Source organism: Leuciscus leuciscus, assembly GCF_965113295.1.
Source record: "Leuciscus leuciscus genome assembly, chromosome: 7".
Lineage (NCBI taxonomy): Eukaryota > Metazoa > Chordata > Actinopteri > Cypriniformes > Leuciscidae > Leuciscus > Leuciscus leuciscus.
In genome coordinates, this window is record NC_138731.1 from 34,244,719 (window position 1) to 34,267,734 (window position 23,016).

Genomic DNA, 23,016 nt, shown 5'->3' on the forward strand with positions numbered 1-23,016 from the left:
GTCATAAAGGTTTGCACAATGAACAAAATTAGATATCCAGTTGTCCATTAAATATATTATTTATTTAACATTTATTGTTTTATTACTAAACGTTTTAAACTACATTACCCACATATCTCTGTCATTCTATCAGTGGAACAGGAAGCATGGGCTGTGTAGTTCATTGAAATGTGCAGACATGCTTAGGGTTAGGGTTAGGATCTCGGTAAAGGAGTAATTTCTCACAACATAGAGACACTTTATAGTTAGCTTAATGTATAACTAACGTAATAATAACACCAAAACATACTTTGTAACATGAAGCGCCGTTTTATATGGGTTAAACGATTGTCCAATCACAGCGAGCTCTGCGAGAAGGTCACCGCCAATACAAACCCAGCTGAACAGATGCGTCACACTTACATGCCCATTTATGGTAAACGATGACAGATCTCTTCTGGTTCCGGCTGCAGGGATAGATACCTTAAATAAATTGTATTTAGGCTGTTAAACATGCATTCCTTCTAATTAAATCATAAAACTCATATTTAAAAACAAAAGACTCCTTTGTGTGGTTACCATCCAAAAACGAGTTCACATGATCAATGACACAAATTTGCATAGACTGATGCATAAATACATTTGAAAGAGAAACTTTTTTTCTAAGCAATGGCCTACAGCAGGGTAGTTTTGCAGTATTTTAATTAAAAATAATTACATGTACTAAAGTGCTTCTAACATTTACAGTGTATGTATAGTATATTAAAGGTATATCAATTATATTCAAATAAATGTAACAAAAGCACAATGAATGGACACCATTTTGAAAGCTTATTCCAATATTTAATGTCAAACTGTTTAAAGACAAATGTAGCGCCAAAACTACAGCACAACAGTATAAAAATCAGTTAATTAAATATCCAGATACAGGAGCAATCTATTATAGTGACACATACATTAACGTTAAAAAATTGCTATGATGAAGTTATATATTTACAAACCAAGAGATGAGGTTCAAGTTTGTTATGTGAACATACATTTGTTTCTTCGCTTTAAAGAACAAATAGGTAAAAACATAAGCACAACATTTTACATTCTCAACTTTCATTCTATATCCTTGTGATTATTGGTCACTTTTCTTGTAACTATGCAATGAATATGTCCTTTAGCAAAACACCTGATGAGCACTGACACTTTTTTGAAAAAGGCATTAGGCAGACATCAAGTACAGTTTATGAAGCTGAAAAGAGAAAACAAAATGCTTTAACAATATGGAAAAAGATAAATCACTATTTTCAATATTGGTTCTGCATATATCAAAGAGATCCTGAGGAGGAGTGGGACTCCACATGAAGACTTTCAGAAACTGAGACAGAGCAAAGGGTGCACCTCGCTGGACACATCCTACGCATGCCCAAACAACAACACCCAAAGACAGTTAGGAAGTGGACACCACCAGGAGGATGCAGGAGACAGGGAAGTCCAAGGAAGACATGGAGACATGTTTCACGAAGACCTGAAGAATGTCAGTGTCCCATGGGAAGATGTGAAGAACTTGGCCACGGATCGAATACGTTGGAGGACACTTGTTGCCCAATGTGCCCAGCACAGGACTTGATGATGATGTTGTGAGTTTATCCATAACTGTGGGATATGTTTTCTGTAAAGAGTGTTGCATAATTAAATGTTAAGTTCACTGATATGTGGGCATTTCTATGAATAAAAGTATGTCTTTAATAGCAAGCAATAATCATGAAAATGATTTACATGCAAACGGGACAGTTATCAGCAGTGTAACTGATCTGATTATGACAAAAAATCGAGTATCTAATGTCATGTGACAAGTCAGATAAGCTTTTCCACTCTTGCAAACAGAGGTAGGTTATGAGGTGTGGAGAGACATCATGTATTACTGGAACATAAACAGACAGGGTCCAATTTACAATTAATATAAACTTTCTGACAGTGTGTGTGACATCCGACAACTTTCCAAGAAGGGGCGCAACTGATTTACAAATATCGCGATAAATATGTACAGGAATTGAGGCAGTAGCCAATGACAGCACTAAGAGTAAAAGCTGCAGGATTGTGTACGAGTATACAAATATGTACGAGTATCATACGAATTTGACAACTTGTTAAAACTTGTGAAATATCAAGACTTTCAGTCTCTGTTTGTACTGATTGGGCTATGGGTTTTGTGAGAAAAGTTTTAAGAAACAACAAATGCTTGATAAAATGTTTGATTTAGGGTTAAAACCAACACACACATACCATTGCGAATATTTGCCTTTGAAGCTGTCCGTCTCCTCCGTTTACTTCTCCTCCAACAATAATGGGCTGACTGAGTCCGAAAGGCCCTTTTGGTCTTTTCAGCTGAAAAAAGAGAAAAGAAAATATCATTATGTATAATATATAGGATTATTTAAAGGAAAAAGTACTGATATACCTTACAAATATTGGATGTTACATTATAAAGCCTTACAAACATGGCAAGTGTTGTGGTTAATATGCATTTACAACAAATATCACTTTAAAACTATCAATCAATACTGAGGTAAAAGCATGGTAAGTTTTGTGATTACTGTCCTTTACTAAACCAATCACAGTAAAACTATGGTTACTGTGGTAAAAGCATGGTAAGTGTTGTGGTTACTGTGCATTTACAATAAGTACCACATTAAAACTACAAATAGTGTGGTACTGTAAAAGCATGGTAAGTTTTGTGATTACTGTCTTTTTACTACACTTATCACAGTAAAACTAATGTTACTGTGGTAAAAGCATGGTAAGTGTTGTTTTTACTGTGCTTCTACTACAAATACAACTTTGGAAATAATTGTACTATTTTTAATCTGATATGAATATCTAGGCCTATAGCACGTCACGTGACAGGCAGTGTTAATCACCCTGTTTTGAATTAGAAAGCAATGAAACGCAAAGTCTCCGTGGAGATGGCAGATATAATGGCAGATTAATATCGACAAACAGAAAAGACATGATATCACACATTATAGGACAGCGTATTTAGGTATTTATTTACTTACCAACATCTGACACACGTGAACTGATGCCAAATATCGCGATGTGTTCGGAACGAGACTTCTTCAGCGCGATTTCCTACTGATAAAATATAATTTTAAAAATATCAATAAACAGCAAAGCAATCCAGCTTCCCCGGCAATAAGATCGAAATAATAACATTAAAAAAATACATAAAAATACATAAGATCTCGTGAATAAATGTTGATTAAACAGCTTCTCTGCTGCAAAGAATCATGCTGTTATCACGAAAGACGCTTCCCATTGAAAATACATTAGTTTAAAAAAATAAAAAATAAATAACGAAATAAACGTGTCCGTGGCACGAATCAATAGATTAAATTACGTGACCATATCACGAACTGCCGTGAGACTCGGTTGTTAAACTCACCGCTGAATGATCGCGTGCGTTGTTAAAATCACCGCTGAACGCGCTAAACATTTGCGGGGACTTTGATATCAGATTGCGAGGGGTTTTAATCATCAAAAACAAGTTTAAGGGCCAGATAAAAATTATCTGGGTGCCGCCATTTGACTCGCCCTGGCATAGATAATATTTTGTAGCCCAATGAGAAAAAAGGGAGTAAATAATTAAAACAAAATGAACAGCATTAGATGCTACGAAACCTGCTTTGGATTTATTATGTTCAGGACAAACGTAATATAGCACTGCAATAGATTGGCTATATTAGGTTAAGGACCAACGTAATAGCACTGCTTATATTAGGTTAAGGACCAACGTAATAGCACTGCTTATATGTTGGCATGTAACGTAATTGCGATTTGCAAAATAGTTTCCTCAGAACGTATTTCATGTGATACAGGGTTGTTTAAAACATGTAATTAAAGAAAATAATCTGAATACAACTTAAGCTTAGAGAAGTTAGAGTTACTTATTCTGTTTAGTTAGTAATTCATATTTTGTAGTTTTATTTTATTTTATGTGCCACAAGCATCTATTTATTTTTTTATTTTTTTGTACAGCATTGCTTCATGAGTTTTCTGAGAACCCTTGCTTTGTGTTCCAGCAGTGCCTTTGACAGCAGTGATGTCAGACACTTTCTCTGGTAGCCATCCATTTTGAAGAAGGCTCTAATGCAGAGGTCTTCAATCCTGCTCCTGGAGGGCCACTGTCCTGCAGAGTTTGGTTCCAACCTGCTTCAGCACACCTGCCTTTGAAAATTCAAGCGATTCTGAAGAGCTTGATGAGCTGATTCAGGTGTGTTTGATTAGGGTTGGAACTAAACTTTGCAGGACAGTGGCCCTCCAGGAGCAGGATTGAAGACCTCTGCTCTAATGGAACAAGATTGCACATAATGACCTCTCTTCATTTGAATCCTCCAGCCGCTGTGCTGGCATGACTGGGATTTTACACAGGTAAAGCAGCGCTCTGCACAAGTCAAGCTGTTTTACTGTAACACATGAGAAGGTGAATCCCTATTAGAGGCCAACATTATGGACAGATTCCCAAATCCCACAGGAGGTCATTATGCGTGTCTAAGCGCAACCTTTGGAGAAGGTCCACTGAGGATAACGCAAGAGACCATGAGATATTCAACACAGCTGTGACAAAGTGGCAGAAATGGACTAAATCAGTCAGAAGACTTTGGGAGAAAAAAGACATGCTGTCAGCAAGTTGGTCCTCTGTCAAATTGAGCAATATCACAGTTTAGACTATAACAATAAGCACTGTAGCAGCATATTAAAAGTAGAAAGAATCTTTCTCCATGACAACCCAGGATGAGAGTTAGTTCACTTCCTGCCAGTTTGTCACTGATCATTTGAGAAGACAGATCAAATTTTCAAAGTCCAAATGTCTCCCTTAGCACATTTTCAGAGATGACTCGAGGCAAGAGTCAGTGTCCAGTTCTGCAACTTAACTTACAGCAAGTGAACTTCCTGTTTCAGTGAAGGATGTTACTGTCAAAACGGTTTATTAAATGTTCACTATATGGAACTAAATTCAATTATTAAGGAAAACATGACATTTTAGTATATTATATTAAACCATAACATTTTAGTAATCATGCACTGTGTCCACCTCCTCCACATCATTTAGAGTTCCAGAAGCTTTAAAGAGGCTTTTAGTGTTAGATTGTATCAATATTGCTTTGTCTTGTCACGTAACACTTCCTCAAGATTTAATTTTGGCTGCTTTTGTCAGTTGTATTGAGACAATGGAAACGGAGCAGGCACTTCCATCACCTTGAAATTCTATAAATGTTTCACCATCATCTAATCCTATCTTGTTATGTGAAATTTATTTGTTAATCTGAATATTTGTACTTTAAGCCCCTGACTTTGCAAAAGCTAATGCATAAAATCAAGGCCAAAAATTTTTCCAACTTCTTTGCTCATTAGTTGGATTCAACTCCAATCAGACAACAAATACAGAACTATAATATATCTGAAACAACAGCAATAAAACGTACATTACATGCAGTATCGGGCTTAGTGGAGTCGTTTCAGTCAAGGCTGAATAGGGCTGTGGACAGGAGAGTGTGATATTTGACAGACATAATGGTGAACTATGAAGAATGCTGTCCCCACCTCAGAGAGACATTTCCTCTGATATATGAAAGCTTTTCCTGGTTCTCATATCTCAAATCTCCTGCCACGCAAAGGTCTACTAGGAGAGGAATGGTCTGATATTGTACAGTATTGGTTATTGCATCCTTTTATATTGTCTCATCCATTTAAGTAATTAAAGGGTTTATGGTTACCAAATAAATTGTTTATTATTTTATAATTTATTTAGGTTATACTTTATTTCGATTGTCCACTTTAGACGAACCATAAATTTGCAACTATGTAAACTAAATCTCATTAGAGTTTTAGACTGTTAGGTTAAGGTTAGGGTTAGTAGAATAAGTTGACATGTACAGTAATTGCTAAATTACTTAGTAGAATGTCTTTTGGGGGAGTATCAAAATAAAGTTTTAAAGATATTAAGCAGACAGTCTACTAAAACTCTGACTGGTAGTTGACATGTAGTTGCAGTAGAATGTCTAAAGGGGACTATCGAGATAAAGTGATACCTTTATTTACCCTCATGTTATTCCAAACCTACATTTAGGACTCTCTTCAAGTGGATCCCAAAAGATGTTAATGACAGATGTTCATGTACTGTTGTTCAGGACAGTGTGAGTGCTGAAATCACATCATTTCTGAGTAGGGATTTATTTTGAATAAGTAATTTCTTTGCGTATGTTCTAAATAGTATAAATGTGTATAGTATGAAAGTAATCTGGATGTACTACATCATATTGTCATTGCCATGTGACTTACCAGCATCACTTCAATGTCATTCACAAAACACCTCATTGGATTGGATGTGCACTTCAGAATCTCGTCGGAAGTAGTAGGTCATCTGGGTACTTTTTGTCTACAGTTTTATAAATACTGTGAACTTAAACATATAGGCCTACTACTCTTTTGAACCTATAGGGAAGTATGCATATGCTGATGCAACCACTGTGTCAAACACATGTGACGAGGTTTCGCCCCTAAATTAATCAATTTTGAACAAAGCTGTTGAGTCAACGATTCAATGAAATATCAGCATGCCTCTGTAAAAAAAAAAAAAAAAAAAAAAATCTTTGCCTGACAGTGGAAAGTACCATTACATTTCACATAACATTTCAGCAATCATGTCATGTGGATTTTCTATCAGCGGTTTAGAATCAATATTAGTGATGCAAGATTTGTAAATCAATCACTGATCTAATTTTCAAATGGGTTTTGCAAAAAGGTCTGAAATTCATTGTAATTCATTCACAACAGTTCACTCACACACTCAATTTGTTTGGGGTTTCTCATACCGAAATAGTAACAGGATAATTTATAAGACAGAAAACAATGAAATAATTGCCTACAGTCCATTGTAGGAAGCAAAACTTGAAGTATTTTATAATTTGTCCGCAATGGAGCAGTTCAACTTAGCACTGTAAAGTCAATTTATATAAACATATCCATAACAGTATCCAGAAAAAGAGTATCCAATATTGGGACACCTTTTTTTTTCTTTTTTTTTTTGAAGGGGGCCTGTGCTCCATGACTGATGGAACCCTAGAAACGCCCCTGGCCATCACCATTAATACATTTTGTATGGGAACTGCAGATGAAGTTGTCTTTTTATGCAGTTTTGTAGGCCTTTTCCTCCTCCTTTCTATTCTCTTTCTGTATTTTTTTATTCTTTTGATAATGACTTTAAATGATGTGGAGGTGGAGAACACAGCGCATGATGGACGAGCCCCCGAGTTTGGGCTCATCAATTTGAAGTTAAACTCATGACATGAGCATAATAAAGAATGTGGGTAGAAAAATGCAGAAAGTCCCCAATCTCTTATTTTAAACAACACAACGTCTTAATGTTTTAAGCCTGAATACACAGTTGTCAAACAAGTCCCAGCACTATAATTATTACCATCACCAGCTCAATTATGTCTTTAAATGTGAAAAGATCTGCCCACAGAATCAAGTTTGTTAGTGAATCATGTTGTGTGACGCTGGAGAAATTTGCAAAACTCCCAAGTAATATTGAAAAAGTAGTCTTGCCTTTAAATAGTAACATGTCAGGGAGACATCAATGTGATTTCAAGATGATTTCCATCTGACAGATTCAATATGATGAGATATAGATGCACTCTCAAAGATCCGATAGTCCTCCATTATATTGCATAGTTTTTTTTTTTCTATATTATAAAAGTTTTTTTCTTTTATATTGCATGATGTTATTCACCACTTTTTTTTTATTACTTTTTTTTTTGATATTATAGATGCCTAAAAGTGCTGGATTTCAGAGCACATATACATCAATATATTATGAAGTGTATTACTGAATTTATAATTTTACATACATTATGATATATTAGTTAATATATTGTCACATATTTTTCAATATATGAAAAGCGGCAATTCCTTATGTATTATTCAATATACTGTAATATATTAACACAATATATTATTCTGTATATTTTCAAATATACTTTAAAACAATTTAATTTACTGATCATTCATAGGGAAATATATTTTCTTTTCATAAGGGTGTGTCCCTCATATTTAATGAATGCAGGTCCTTAATTGTAAGTACTTAATTGTTGTACTTGTAGTCAAAAAATACTTAAGTTGTAAATGTTTAATAAAAAATTAGAACTCTGAAGATTATGTTTATATATACATTTTATATGCAGGCATCTTTAAATACAGATCTGTAAGACTCCTAATACAGAATCCACTCTGTTTCCAAAACTTTAAAAGTAATATCCCAAATGTTGTTATACGTATCTGTTTTTATATGAGCAATCATTCATATAACATAATGTTTGTAATGTTTGTAATGTTTCTGGCCAGATATTTTTTTCCCGCCTAATAATCTGCAATTTCAATGCTTTCAACTTGAATGTCCAAAAAATTTACTTAGCAATTTATCCAAATGAGTAAAGTATTTTCTGGAGACTTCTGGTTCTGGACTCCATTATACTGCACTTTTTGTCACTTTCAACCATGCTTCAATATCTGACGCTCAAAGCACCCTTTAGCGTCCATATGAGACGCAGAACCCTACCACAGACCTAAACCTACCCAACCGAAGCGTCTCATATTGACGCTAGGGGGTGCTTTGTGCGTCGAATATTGACGCTTCCGAAAGCGTCAGTTACATGACGCCTAAAGCCCTCATTATGCTTCTGCGTCAACTCCACGGCGTAGCTACGCCGTCACTCCAACGGCGTCGTGACCGTTTTATGGTTCTGCGTCGGGTTGCGTTGCATCGCGGTGCATTTCACCGCCAGAACGCTAGGGGGGTGGTGTGGTTCGCGAATCTCTTTCCTAGTTTGTTTTGGTTCCATGCGCCGGTTCCGCTTTTTCATTTCCGACAATGGCGAGCGAAAGAGAGAGAGTGTTGTCGCAGCTGGAGCTAATCAACGTTGAACAACAAATGATTTTATTGCAAATGTTTAATCGTAGAAGAAAAAGAAGACGTCAGCGAAGGTGGTCTGTACGACCAGTGCACGAAGACAGGGGAAGGATTGGCGAATTTGTTACGGTTGTTCGACCGCTGAGGGACTTGGACGAAGAAATGCACTTTAAGTATTTTCGGATGTCGAAAGGTCGATTTGACGATCTTGTTCATCGTTTAAAGCCGTTAATACAGCATCAGACTACACACAGTATGCCTATTGACCTCGCTCAGAGACTGGCAGTGACTTTAAAGATTTTATCTTCGGGTGCAAACCAACAGATCACCGGGTTGGGCTACAAAATGGGTTCGACCACGGTGCCATGGCAGGATAATGTAGTGTCCCGTGGCAGACTTGGTTAATTACTTGATATCCATGATGTACCCGTGAACATTGTATTGTAAATAAACAACAAACTTTTTTTCAAAACAAACACTGATTTGATTGATTGAAGTTTATTTCTAGCAACAACAAAAAAAGAAAAGAATATATATAAATATATACATATACACTACCGGTCAAAAGTTTTAGATCGGTAAGATTTTTAATGTTTTTAAAAGAAGTCTCTTCTGCTCACCAAGGCTGTGTTTAGTATATAAAAAACAATAAAACAAAACATATTTTATGACAATTTAAAATGACTGTTTTCTATTTTAATATATTTTACTCCGGAAATGATGTATAATCTGACCAATCACAGCCCCTGCGGTCTGCGTCACCGCGACGCGTAGTTACAATTTTTTGGAGGTGCACGTCAAGCTACGGCGGAGGGGTCGCGTCGAGGTTCGCGTCGACGCAGAGGGGTCCGCGGGGGTACGCAGTCGATTCGACGCAGAAGCATAAAACAGGCTTAAACCTACCCATAACCGAAGCGTCACATATGGACGCTAAAGGGTGCTTTGAGCGTCAGATATTGAAGCATGGTTGAAAGTGACAGAAAGTGACGCCTTGGGTGTGAGAATGTGTTGCAGATATTTACTCATGCAGCTTAAGCACACATATTTAGAGAAATATATAATGTAATATATTTATTATATATATATTTTTTTTTTTCATTATAAAAGTTTTATTTCAATTTCAAGCTAATTAACAAAAACTCAAGCACTCCTGCTTGCACTAAAGCATTTAGCCTAGAAACTATCAATGTGCTGAGGAGTGCACAGTCATTACTTTAACAATATCGTAATTATAGTCTTAATGATGTTTGGCCAATCGTCAATCTGGCCAAAGGCTCAGACAAAGGCTAGACAATTTAATAAAATATTGGAAGATGAATTTTAAAATGAAGAAACAATATTTTATTACTTTATTAATTTAAATCCCCCATCAGATTTCAGTAGTCATCCTGGCAGAATGCAGAAAGTCAGATAAATCATAAGGTGAATTCTTGTTTTGATCTTAAACAATATATTAGACTCTTATAAATAAAACAGTCGAAAGTATAACAGTTTCTCGTTTAATCCGAGACCTGGAATTATAATTTTGCCTGAAGTACAAATGAAGATAATTATCTTTTGAGAATTACAGCAAAAAATGGCTTAAAGGTGCAATAAATGATTCTCTACAGAAACTTTTTTTGTTATGCTGGATGAAAGTCTCCTCATATCCTGATAGTAATAACCATATGCTAAGCGGTCTAAATGTATTTTTATAAATATATCGTCTGTGGAAGGCGTAGGACCATAAAATGTTTGTTCAATCATTGCATTTGGTCAGAATGAAATGGCTAGGCGCATCTCAAACAAGCCTACTGAATCAGCCGTCTGCTCTCGTGTACCGCGGTACTTTGATGGCATAATTCACAGTCATGTGGCGTCGGCGCTGTCTTAAGTCGGACACAATAGGCTTGTTCGACTTGAACCGGCGCTGCACAGACCGATCGGTGAATGACATCAAAGTACCGCGAGAGCGATAAGAGAGCAGACGGGCTTGTATGCTTTTGAATCGCACTCGTGGTACTTTGATCTCATAAACCGATCGGTCTGTGCAGTGCCAGTTCAAGTAGAACAAGCCTAATTTCTAACCGGCATGCACTGCTTCAAGTCAGCCGCCAATCGGTCTGCGCAGCGCTGCATAAAGTCGAACAAGCTTTTTGTCTTGTCATATGATACTCTGCTCTGTTTCTCATTGCTTTATTGTTTGATTATTCACAGGTGTGTCTTATTAAGGGTGTATTCACACCTGCCTTGTTTGGTTCGATTGAATCGAACTCAAGTTCGTTTCCCCCCTTGGTGCGGATCTTTTGGGCAAGTGTGAATACAGCAATCACACTCGGGTGCGGACCAAACAACCGAACCGAGACCCAGCTGAAGAGGTGGTCTCGGTACGGTTCCAAACGAACTCTGGTACGGTTCGTTTATGGTGTGAACAAGAACCGACCCAATTGCAGAAAGCACTGCGCCTTTAAGACTTAATTTGACGGCTCTTATAAGGATACTTAACAAAATGGACATGTATGCATAACGGTGTGTGTTATTGTGAAATAACAAGTGCGAAAGAGAAAGAGAATTCCGGCGCACTGTCTGTGCACACGATACTGTTGCGCGTCTTTCTGCATCAGGAAATTCACAGACAGAGCGTTCTCTTTTGTCTTATCACCCTTAAATGATTTAAAAGCATGTTCTCTCCGCCGGAACCATCTGGCAGCACATCTTTTGTTTCTCAAAATCCTAATTACAACATCGTATAGATGACATTGTATCATATGATGATACATTGTATCATATGATCCTCATTAGTGTCTTCATATTGCGTTTGTAGAGAATATCACCAAATCAGTAAAAGAACAAATACTGCATTAAAAAAGATCTCCATGCTGAGCCTGTTTTTGCACTTTTCCCTGCTTGAGAATTCCTGTCCAATGAATGGATGACCTTAGCACACGTGTGGTTTTGTTTACAAATTTTGGTTCACTTGCAAAAAGAGCAGTGTGAAAGTGAACCGTACCAAACAAAAAAAATCAACACTGTATTTGGTCCGGACCAAAGCAAGTGAACTATCGGACTTTCCTGGTGTGAATACACCCTAAGTCTTTAGTCTTTTAGTATATATAGCCCTGATGTTACCATTGTCTCTTGTCTAGCAAACCCATTGTTTGTTGAGTTTTGTCAAGTCATGTTATGTTCAAGATCAAGTCTACTCTGGTTTAAGTCATGTTTTATGTTCATAGTTTGGTTTGTTTTGTATTTGTTCACGTTTTGGTTGATAATACTGCACCTGGATTCTCACTGCAATTTGCGTCAGTGGATTTACGTTACATTCAGATGCACCCCCATAATTACAACATTTCTAGCCCAAGTATTATGTAAACAGATGTGTAGAAACAGAGAGTGACATACACAGGAATCTAAAAGTTTTTGGATAAGTTATGCACCTACATGAATGCATGGAAATAAAAATGTATCTAAAGACTTTTAAAGATTTATGTATGAGTAATCTTAAGAAGGTGAGTCTGTATGAGTATTTATGAATACATTTATATATACACACACATACTAAAAGCAAACTATTAGGTTTAAAAATATATATTTTATTTATGTTTGGTGTTGGTTTTTATTTCTTTAAGACAATTAATTACTAATATGATGACATTAAGTGGTTTCATCACATTATTATTATTAATAGATTTAATAATTATGTTTTTCTCCTATGTACCTTCATTTTTATACAGCATATCATCAAATTATTTGTAAAACTTCATATTTCATCTGTGCATAGTGTGTACTTAAATTTTGGTTCCAAGGGATGAAGAAACACATCTGGCCACCCATGGATTCTTAATTGGTCTAGTACTATAATTAATTGCCTTCTCATCAGTAACTGATTGGCAGAGATCCCTAGAATTTAATAGAGGTTAAGAGGTGTTTGGAAAAAAAATTCTTAACAGTTTAGAACATCATAATATTGAGACTGACATATTCTGCTGGTATTTCGACAAGCTTCTGAGGGGAGGATTAAATCATCTTAGACACATTTTGATAACCTGTCAGCCAGCTCATGGAGCCTTGGAGAATGTGTCGGCTTTGAAAAGCTTTGGGCAGGTCTGCTTCGTGAATTCAGACTTCGTTCGTAGAAAAAAAAAAATATTGAGCGACGTCATGTTAGTGTCAGGAAAGGTTGATTCTTACTTAAGGTCACTTTACAGAACAGATGAAGGTTGAAGCAAAAATGGGTGCTGTGTCGAGGAAATGACACGTTCATCTGTTGGACACAGTCTGGGGGATTTAAAGCTACATCATACATGTCTAAAAATGTGCGACTGGAATGTAATCAATGAGACTAATAACAGCTCAATGAATTATGCAGTAACTCCCTTAACACGAAAGTAAACAGTTTAATAGTCAGTGGAGTGGGAAAAGGTTTCTTGTGACCAACAGGAGAGAACGAGAAAGAGTAAAAATGGATCAGTGGTTTTATGTGCCCTAAAAAGATATTCCTACTTTAGCTTTTCAAAGGCAATCCTCCTGAGATGCAGGACTTAGTGAGCCAGGCTTCACCGATAGATCGGAGAGTGTTAGCCTTTCAGAAAATACTCCTTCAAAACCTCTCAAGTATGTGATGGAACTAATCTACTCCTCTCCATGGAGTTTGAACGGTAAACATCATGGTCTGACATGAACAATACGAATTGCCATGAGGCTGTGTTGGTTAATCTGATGAGACCAGTCCAGTATGAGGTACTTCTCTTTACTCCCTGCTTGGATATTACATTTTCATTAAACAATATGTATACATTTTCCTGTTTCAATTGTTATTTTATTGCCAATGTGTGAGCAGCTTGTAGTGGAATAAAAAACGAGACCTCCCCGACTTCGTAGATTGTATATGAAAGCCTGAAGGCTGATTTCTGCAGGGAAAATCAAAGGGATGTGACGTTTACGTGAGCTCCCAAAAGCCTCTCTTCTGTTCAATGACACATGAAATGAATGCTTTAAAATGTTTAGGATAATGCCGAAAAAGCTATTCTGTACTGTAACATCAATGTGTCATGCAAAGAAAAGGAAGAATTAAAACAACTAGATGTACCGCATTGCGGTACAAAATATGACCGCCGCTCAGGCCTGCACAGGCTTTCCACAAAAATAAATGACGTGGAGTAATTTGGCTGTATTGCGTGTTTATGTATATACCTAAAAAAAGTAATAGTATGTGCATGTCTGTCTGTGTGTGTGTGTGTGTTTGTGTATGTGTGTGTCTGTGTGTGTGTGTGTGTGTGTGTGTGTGTGTGTGTCTGTGCGTGTATGTATGTGTGCGTACATGTGTGCGCGTGTGTGTTTGTGTGTGTGTGTCTGTGCATGTGGATTTGTATGTGTGTGTATGGGTGTGTGTCTGTGCGTGTGGATGTCAGTGTGTGTGTGTGCATGCTTGCGTTTGTTTGTATTCCTGCATGTGTGTGTGTGACAGTATCATCCTAAACCAGCAACCCTTCGCTCAACAGCACCATCTACAGGCCGATGAGTGTACAGTCACTAAATGTGCACATAAATGAATTTATTTTATACCCCCCCATGGATGAAATTCTACAAAACTTAGCAGAGGATACCCCCAGAGGATGTCAAGTTAATCATACACATGAAATATGGTGCAGTTCTGAACATCTCCACTGAAGATAGGGGCGATTAAAGCAGAATAATATTGCATTTTCATTTTTTATGGGAGGGGCGCAAATCACAAATGAGTGATTATGGGCTAGGTTGATGTGGGCCCTTAAGAGCAACATACCATAAAAATTTCTTCATCCTCGGTGCCACGGTTCAGGTAGTTATTTAGGAAAAACTGCATTTTTTTGGGTTTGGGGGGGCCCAGCGCGGGGGGGGAGTGGCCCCCGGGGACCAAACGAAATTTTTCCTTAGAATTCTAGTGGGGCTACATGCCCACCAAATTTCATGTTCCCCGGTGCTTCGGTGTCCCTGGTATCGTTGACGAAAAATTTAAGGGGGCCCCAGCGCGGGGGGGGAAGTGGCCCCCGGGGACCAAACGAAATTTTTCCTTAGAAGTCTAGTGGGGCTACATGCCCACCAAATTTCATGTTCCCCGGTGTTTCGGTGTCCCTGGTATCGTTGACGAAAAATTTAAGGGGGCCCCAGCGCGGGGGGGGAAGTGGCCCCCGGGGACCAAACGAAATTTTTCCGTAAAAGTCTAGTAGACCAACATACCATAAAAATGTCTTCATCCTCGGTGCCACGGTTCAGGTAGTTATTTAGGAAAAACTGCATTTTTGGGGGTTTGGGGGGGCCCAGCGCGGGGGGGGAGTGGCCCCCGGGGACCAAACGAAATTTTTCCTTAGAAGTCTAGTGGGGCTACATGCCCACCAAATTTCATGTTCCCCGGTGCTTCGGTGTCCCTGGTATCGTTGACGAAATATTCAGTAAGGTGACAAAAAAAAAAAAAAAAAAAAACTTTGACAATCCCTATATGACCGCTTTCGCTAGCTACGCTAGCGGCGGTCATAATCTCACATAGTCAGCTATATATAGTCTATAATCAAACCATCAAACAGTGTCATTTTAATGACCTCATCTGTTGACACGATGCTGGTGAATTGCAGAGCTTGTTTAAGTATATCCACATCGCTATAATCAGATGCTTTCTTAACTGCTGCTTTCTTTCCGCTGTCATTTTTGTTGTGTTTATTTTGTTTTTGAGAGGAAAGCGTGCAGCACATATATTCATATAAACTTCTCTCTGGGCGGATTCTGGATGTTCGTTGACAGTAGATTGCTGCAAATGTATTTCAAACTTCTTTTTACTTCTAAACGAAGAACGAAAAATAACTTTGCTGTGAGTATATCTGGCCTTGAATCACGGTCTTGTAAGTTACGTGTGCACACACAAGCAATAGGTTGTTGGCTGTAGTTCACTTAATGGCCACCGATGTCGCTAATAACAAGGGTTTATGAATTCTACATATAGCCTCTTTAAATTCATATTAATACGTATCTTCATCTTTGGTCAGCAGCATTAAGCCAGAGAAATGTGGTTCATGGGGTCCTAAAAATAAGACAGGACAAATAAATGAGGTGAACATGTACACAAACACAAGCATTTTATACAAACAAATGACTGAAACACTTAACTTGAGGAATACAGATGGTGAAAAACTTTACAGGCATGAAATTCATTTGCACAAATCATTTTTCCCCAAAAGGTTTCCTGAGAAATTGTTTGTGGCTGTTGAGAGAATAATGAACAAGATGATACATGTGTTGACTTACCATCATGGTGGTGACTTGGGAAGCGAAGGCTGACCCACTTTAGACACATGTGAAGTTGATGTATGTTAGGTGTTAAGAAAGAATAGCATAAAAAAAAAAACAAGAAGAAAGGCTTGATTAAAACCTTGCGGGACTCAACAGGCACATTTATTTGCTCTACTTGAGTCTAAGTGGATGATTAACATGTGTAACATCAAAGCTTGCTCTTTTCCCTAGTTTCCCTAAACATTTCCTAGGTTTTAGCACCAGTTTTGTGTTGCTTTAGTTCTAATGTTTTAACACTTATGGAGAACTGCAAGAACACTATACTTTTTCCCCTTTTTTTACCGTTATTTCCACAGGACCCGAAAGAACCACATACTGAGATTCGAACTCTGGTTGTGCACTTCATGTCAGAAAGCTGTCCATAAGTCCATCATTATAATTTTTCGTCAACTATCCCATGATGAAATAATGGATCAGTTGACTTCCTATTTAAATGTGTAGCCTCAATGAGGCCAAAGTTCTTGTGTGATTAATAACATTCATCACACAGCTAGGTCCTGAACCAGACAGTTCAATATATTAGCATTAAAAAGGTTACATTTGGTGTAAAATCAATCAAATAATCAATCAAATAGCATTGCATTGCATTAACATCTTGATTTTACAAGTGTAATGAGAAACTGCTTACAACATATTATCTGTTTAAGTATCTTATAATAAGTAACAAGCTTTTATCTACTAGTACAAATGAACCAAGCATCAGTATTTTGGAATGGAATTTTGGAATGACTCTTTTGTTGTAATTTTATGTTAAACCACAAAGGCCCAAATTTGCATTCATTTTTGGGCAAGAAATGAACTCTTAAGATAAAAAGGCTTTATCTAATATTGTTTGAAAATGTATTCTAAAATTGCTTCAACCTGAAGGCCAGTCGTGTGATATCAAAGGCCCGCTTTGTGAAAACATGACCCTTACAATCTTTCTGTTGGTTATTTCTTCATTTGAGCTGCACATTTTAACAGCAGAGATGGAAGAGTCACAGGGGTGAGAAAATCACTTGGAAAAACATGTTTGCTGTCCATATTTCTTCACGGTTTACGGCTACAGTATCCTGCCTTTCAAAACACACCATTAATGGTAGCAGTAAATCAAATGCCCTCAAACGCTTACCTGCAAACATGGGCTAAAATGATGAGCAGTGCGATGTTGCAATGCTTGCAAGTTTGGTAAATGGAATTAGAAGGACCAAAGACTAAAATAATGCAATAATGCATTATTTTATTTATTTATTTTTAGAAACTGCTTGCTCAGTTGTGCAGATTCTGGGAGCATTTCCACAAAGAAGAGTCTGCATATGTTATACGATATATAAGAATATGTCTTGCATTATATGATTAAATCTAAAATGACATTTATATCTTATACTACATATTAGTGCTTATTGGGTGAAAACAGTCTTTAAAAATACTTAAATGTGCCATATCCCATATTTATGCTATTGTTCTATTAAGCTATTGTTGGCATATGTTTCTCTCCAAATTGGCATATGTTTTTTGAATCTAGATCTGTATTAGGTCTAGGTTTTCATTGAATTTTCTGCAATGTTTTACTGCTCTTTGATGACTCATGTTATGTCTGAACTGATCAAATAATATAAGGAAACAACCTTGTGCAAAAGATTTATTCCCACCCACATTCACAAGCACCTCCGCACAGTCAATGAAAAGTCTCTGCAGGTTTTTGATCTCATCATGCATATTGAATATCCAGTGTTACATTGGGAAGGAGAAAGGATTAGTGTCACTGTATAGTTTGATCCTGCGGTAGACATAAATTTGTTCCACGATGATACAGAATCCCAGACTCTCAGGTGACCCGACACTCACTTGACTGTAATTTCAATGCATGATAAAAAAGCTAGATAAATTAGCAGTTTTATTCCTACTCTAATTGAGTCACTGCACTTATGCTATCTGCTAGTATGTTGTCTTGCAGTTTGCAATCAGGTTTCAAATGTAGGCCAGAGTCTCAAGTGACCAAGTGTTGATCTGCTAGTCTGGACTAAACAAACACAGTCCTGTGAACCACACACCACTGGTTAGTTCTTTAATAAATGAAATTAATTTCATAAAGGAAAAATAAAAACTTAAAGCTGTCACAGAATATAAAATATGGTCATGTCTTAACACAAAGGTCTGTTTGTTAGAGCATGAGCTGGGTAAACTGAAGGCTGTGATGTTTAAAGCATAACTATTGCAGCTTTGGGTTTTCAGTTACTTAAATCAATATTTCATATGTCCATGTGAAATTGCCTTTGGATCTCAAAGCACACTTATTTCAGAATATGAATTGTTTCCTTCTTAACATTTCCTTGTGCTTTTTGGGTTTTCTTGCTCATTTCCTTGCTTGCACTAGAGTTTGGAATGGCAATAATAACTCTCTAACTCCCTTGATATTGTCTTGAATTGCTGCCTTCTGCAGCCCTTGCTGAGGATAGCCTTCCCCTATTTTAAACAAACCACAGCAAATTCATTTGTCATTAAAGTCATTTAAAACTTCCTACCTAAAAAAAAGTATGATTTTTTTTATAAATAACCAGTCAGATATGTATTAGAGACAATGTGACAATATCCAGCTAAAAAATAAATATATCTGAATCAAGAAACTGCATTGCCTTGAATATTTTTTTTCTGCAAGTTACATTGTTACACCAGTAGGTGGCGACAAGTGCTCATCTTTATGAGCGAGTCATCAAAACAGTAGGGCTGAATCCAAATCGCCCCCATACCCTCTTTCAATATTCCCTATTAGTCCACCAATAAAGTTCACGTGAGGGAGTGAATGAAAATTGGATTTGAATTCGGACACTGCTTGGAAGGGCAGTTGGAAGGGCTGTTGCTTTTGCATAGTTTGTGCAATTAATTAATTTAATTAATTAAGAAAAATCTATTAAAAAGAACTTATACTTTTATGATATTAAGCTGTACCCTCATTTGACCAGCGTCTTTGAAAATGGATGGATGGATGATTCAGCTGCAGGTGCCATCTTCTGGTCAGATGCAGGAATTCATTCGGCGCGACTCTCACAGTGCATTATCGGTATTCTGTAGCCGCTGATCGTTCATCGGTTGTTATTCTTGCTATCGCAAAGTGACGCAAAGTGACGCTGATAGGTTTTTTTTAGGTGTTTTTTTTTTTTTATATATATAATAATTGCTTAGCCTTAGAACATAGCCTACAGTACAAAACCAATGCCAGCTCAATGCTAGGAGTTACTGGATGTAAGGAGAGTCTCCATGTAGGATTAAGTTCCTTACAAAAAATGGAAAAGTAGGGCTTAGCACCGTGAAATTTACATTTGTGTGAGAAAAAATTTGCTAGAAAAATAATTACGTTTGTCAATATTGGTCCTTTTACATCATCAAAGTTGTGATCAAATGTGACCAAATAAAGCATCTTTGTCCAAGGTACTTTGATGTCGCTCTGCGCAGCGAACACATCTGCAGCTTTTATGAATGAGTAATTAAACTATATTGCCCTTGTGATTTGTTTGAAACCATTGTCTTTGACAGTGCCAGAATTGACCATGTAACGACAATATTGTGTCTAAAATGTAAGTAACTTACTAAATTATTGTTTACTGAACTGTTAAAAGCAATATCACATTGCTAAATAACATTGATTAGAATATGAGTTTGGTGTGGTGTGTTTTGTGTTTTGTGGAGCTTGACAGCCCCTGATCTCAATTCAGTATTCATCAGTGTTGTGTTTTTGTTGTCTTATCCCATATTCCTTGCTTTAAATGCAAAATAGATTATATTTTGTGATCCCCATTGCCAGTTTTTTAAAAACAAGCAGCAATATATACCACTTCGGGATTTACAGGTCTAAACCATGTTTCATTTCAGGCTCCACTGAATGTTAAACAACAGCTGAAAAATTCCACACTTTTTCATACCTCTATTTCGCCACACAGAGGCTGATGAAATCCTTTGGGTGGGTGAAACAATTATTCAGAAGGATTCTGTGAAGTTGCATGCTTATAGAGGTGCTAATTACCTCTGAGAGTTCAGCAGAAGCTTTAGGTTTTCTCTAGTGTCTTTATTAGCTTATTAATTATGAAACAATGCATAGGTGGTTCACCTGGAAGCGGGAAACTTTTTCTGCATTAAAAACCCACAACCCAACTCTAAATCCCACTGCTCGTAGGTTGCGTATTATTAGAGGCAATGAAAGTAGCGTTTAAATGAAGAATGCATAACACAGATTGAATTTAAAACAATATAGGCCTAGCTCTGTTCAGTTGTTTGGAACAAGGTGAATAAAATAAATAAATACCTCCTCGTAATTTGGAGGACAAGCATGCAGTTCTTTGGTAATAACACGTCCCGGAAATAAATAAATTCAGTCTGCTCATAAAGGCATGCTTTTTGTCATTTTCGAGAAGCCTGGAAAGCGTCAGTAAGATGAAATGTCTCTGGAGACTAACTCACCTGGGGAAGGATTCGGATCTTAATCATGAGGGACCCAGTTCCCTCAATGCTGCCAGGCGCTCTGGCATTCCATAGAATGTATTTGCATTTTTGTAAATCTTTAAAAATGGCATCATACCACTGCTATGGGTCAAAAGCAACCTCATTTAAATCTTTTGACTATGAAACCAGTAATATATCTTTGTACTGGCTTTCAAAATTGCTCTCTTTTATGCGCTGTCAGTAGTTCCAGCATACCAATAGTGCTTCCATCTGCACGGCTGATTTTAATCTTTTGTAATTGGGAGGTACGGATGACTCACTTTGTGGGATTGATCTGCACAGTAATTTCCTTAAATGATAATGTGCAAATTAAGTTGCTATACACAATCGCATTTTAGAAGTCACAGCAAGTGTAAAGAGCCTTTAAGCTATTAAAACCTTTGCAATGTGTCATCATGTCAATCACAGAGATAACTAAAGGAGGAAACGTTCAGTATCATCTATTCCTAACCGTTTAACTTTCCACTAGCTCAAAATGTGTAATGTTATGTATATGGGCCTACCTGTGTAATCCATATTGATACCATATTTAAAGTCTATATAAAATTAGATTTGTTCCTTTTTTTTAGCATACATTACTAGTCTTGTGGTGAACAAGTTAATTGTAACAAGTCAACGTGAGGCAGTTAATGACAGTCTGTCTGTGTCTCCGTGGCCTACATCTGTGTTAAGTGATTAATTTACACCAAAACAAAAGATACAATATATGCTTTCATCTTGGAAAATATAATTTTTGTCTTACTTTTTTTAATGAACTTAGACAAGCTCAATGCGGACTCATTTTCTGTCAGTTCTTTTTCGTGAATGTGTGCAAAGGATTGTGGGTGATTGAAGTATGTGAAGGATACACTTGATGCATCCTTCAAAATGAGCTGAATCAAGGACGCAAAGCGAAGGCTGCCTTCCAAGGTTCATTTTAATTGAGACTGTCTTCGGCGGCACTTGATGACGTGGCAGCCGAGATATGCGGCCTTACTAGGACACAGCCTTCCAATTGAAAAGCACCCCAAATAATTTTACCGTTTTTATCACATGACCAAGGGTGGCAATTCCTAAAGACTTGTATAGAAAGGTGTGACTTTAAAGCAGTGCATGCCGGTTAGAATTTCTAACCCACTGTGGCATATGGCATCATAGTACCACGAAAGCGTTTCGAGAGCAATCCTTTGTGCAGTTTCTTCAGAGCGGCTGCTCAAGCTCTGATTTCACGATTGGCCGGATTCGCTGATGATGTTAATGTTATATTGTGTCATGTTTATACAAAAATAAAATTGGTATTCAAATAGCATAGGCTTATGTTGAACTTTATTCTTGAACATACAGGCACTGCATTAAGTAGTAACCTACATAAAGTATTGAATTAAATGTTTTTCTGTTTCTGCAAACACATCTAAAACGTTGGTGTATTTGACAAATATTGCAGCTAATTCACTTCATCTGTTATCTGAAGCAGAAAGTGTACAACTTGTTGAAATTGTTTTGCTGTCGTATATTACATACACTTTCGTTAAGCATGAAAAATATTTTAATATGTAGCCTAGTTTAAGTTTAGTACTAGGTGAGAAATATGTATGATAGTAAAGTTAAATAGTAACTATCATGGAGTCACAAAGGCGATATATTAAAAACAGGCATATATATATATATATATATATATATATATATATATATATATATATATATATATATATATATATATATATATATATATATATATATATATATATATATATATATATACACATAAACAGTGGAGAAAATTATTATTTGGTCCCCTGCTGATTTTGTAAGTTTGCCCACATACAAAGAAATTAAGGGTCTATCATTTTTATGGTATGTTTATTTTAAAGGATAGAGACAGAAAATTAACCAAAAAATCCAGAAAAAAACACATTATGAAGGTTATAAATTTGCATTTCAGTAAGTGAAATAAGTATTTGATCCCCAAGCAAAACATGCCTTAGTACTTTGTGGAGAAACCTTTGTTGGCAAGCACAGAGGTAAGATGTTTCTTGTAGTTGGTCACCAGGTTTGTACACATCTCAGAAAGGGGTTTTGTTCCATTACTCTTTACAGATACTCTCTAAATCCTTAAGGTTTCTAGGCTGTCGCTTGGCAACTCAAAGTTTGGCTCCCTCCACAGATTTTCAATAGGATTAAGGTCTGGAGACTGGCTAGGCCACTCCATTACTTTAATGTGCTTCTTCTTGAGCGACTCCTTTGTTGCCTGGGCGGTATGTTTTGGGTCATTTTTATGCTGGAAGACCCATCCACGACCCATCCTCAGAGTTCTGACTGAA

General features: G+C 36.9%; 1 protein-coding gene and 1 long non-coding RNA gene across 2 annotated transcripts in view; one reads left to right on the forward strand and one right to left on the reverse strand.

Moving 5' to 3' along the window:
• Window positions 1–23,016, forward strand: part of LOC309503253 (uncharacterized protein) — a 106,237-nt gene that overhangs the window by 61,441 nt on the left and 21,780 nt on the right. The gene's annotated exons all lie outside the window — the stretch shown is intronic.
• Window positions 685–3,824, reverse strand: LOC309503608. Its single transcript, XR_014207777.1, has 3 exons — window positions 3,027–3,824; window positions 2,254–2,355; window positions 685–1,639 (listed from the first exon to the last, which is right to left on the reverse strand). It is a non-coding gene; the product is annotated as an uncharacterized lncRNA (long non-coding RNA).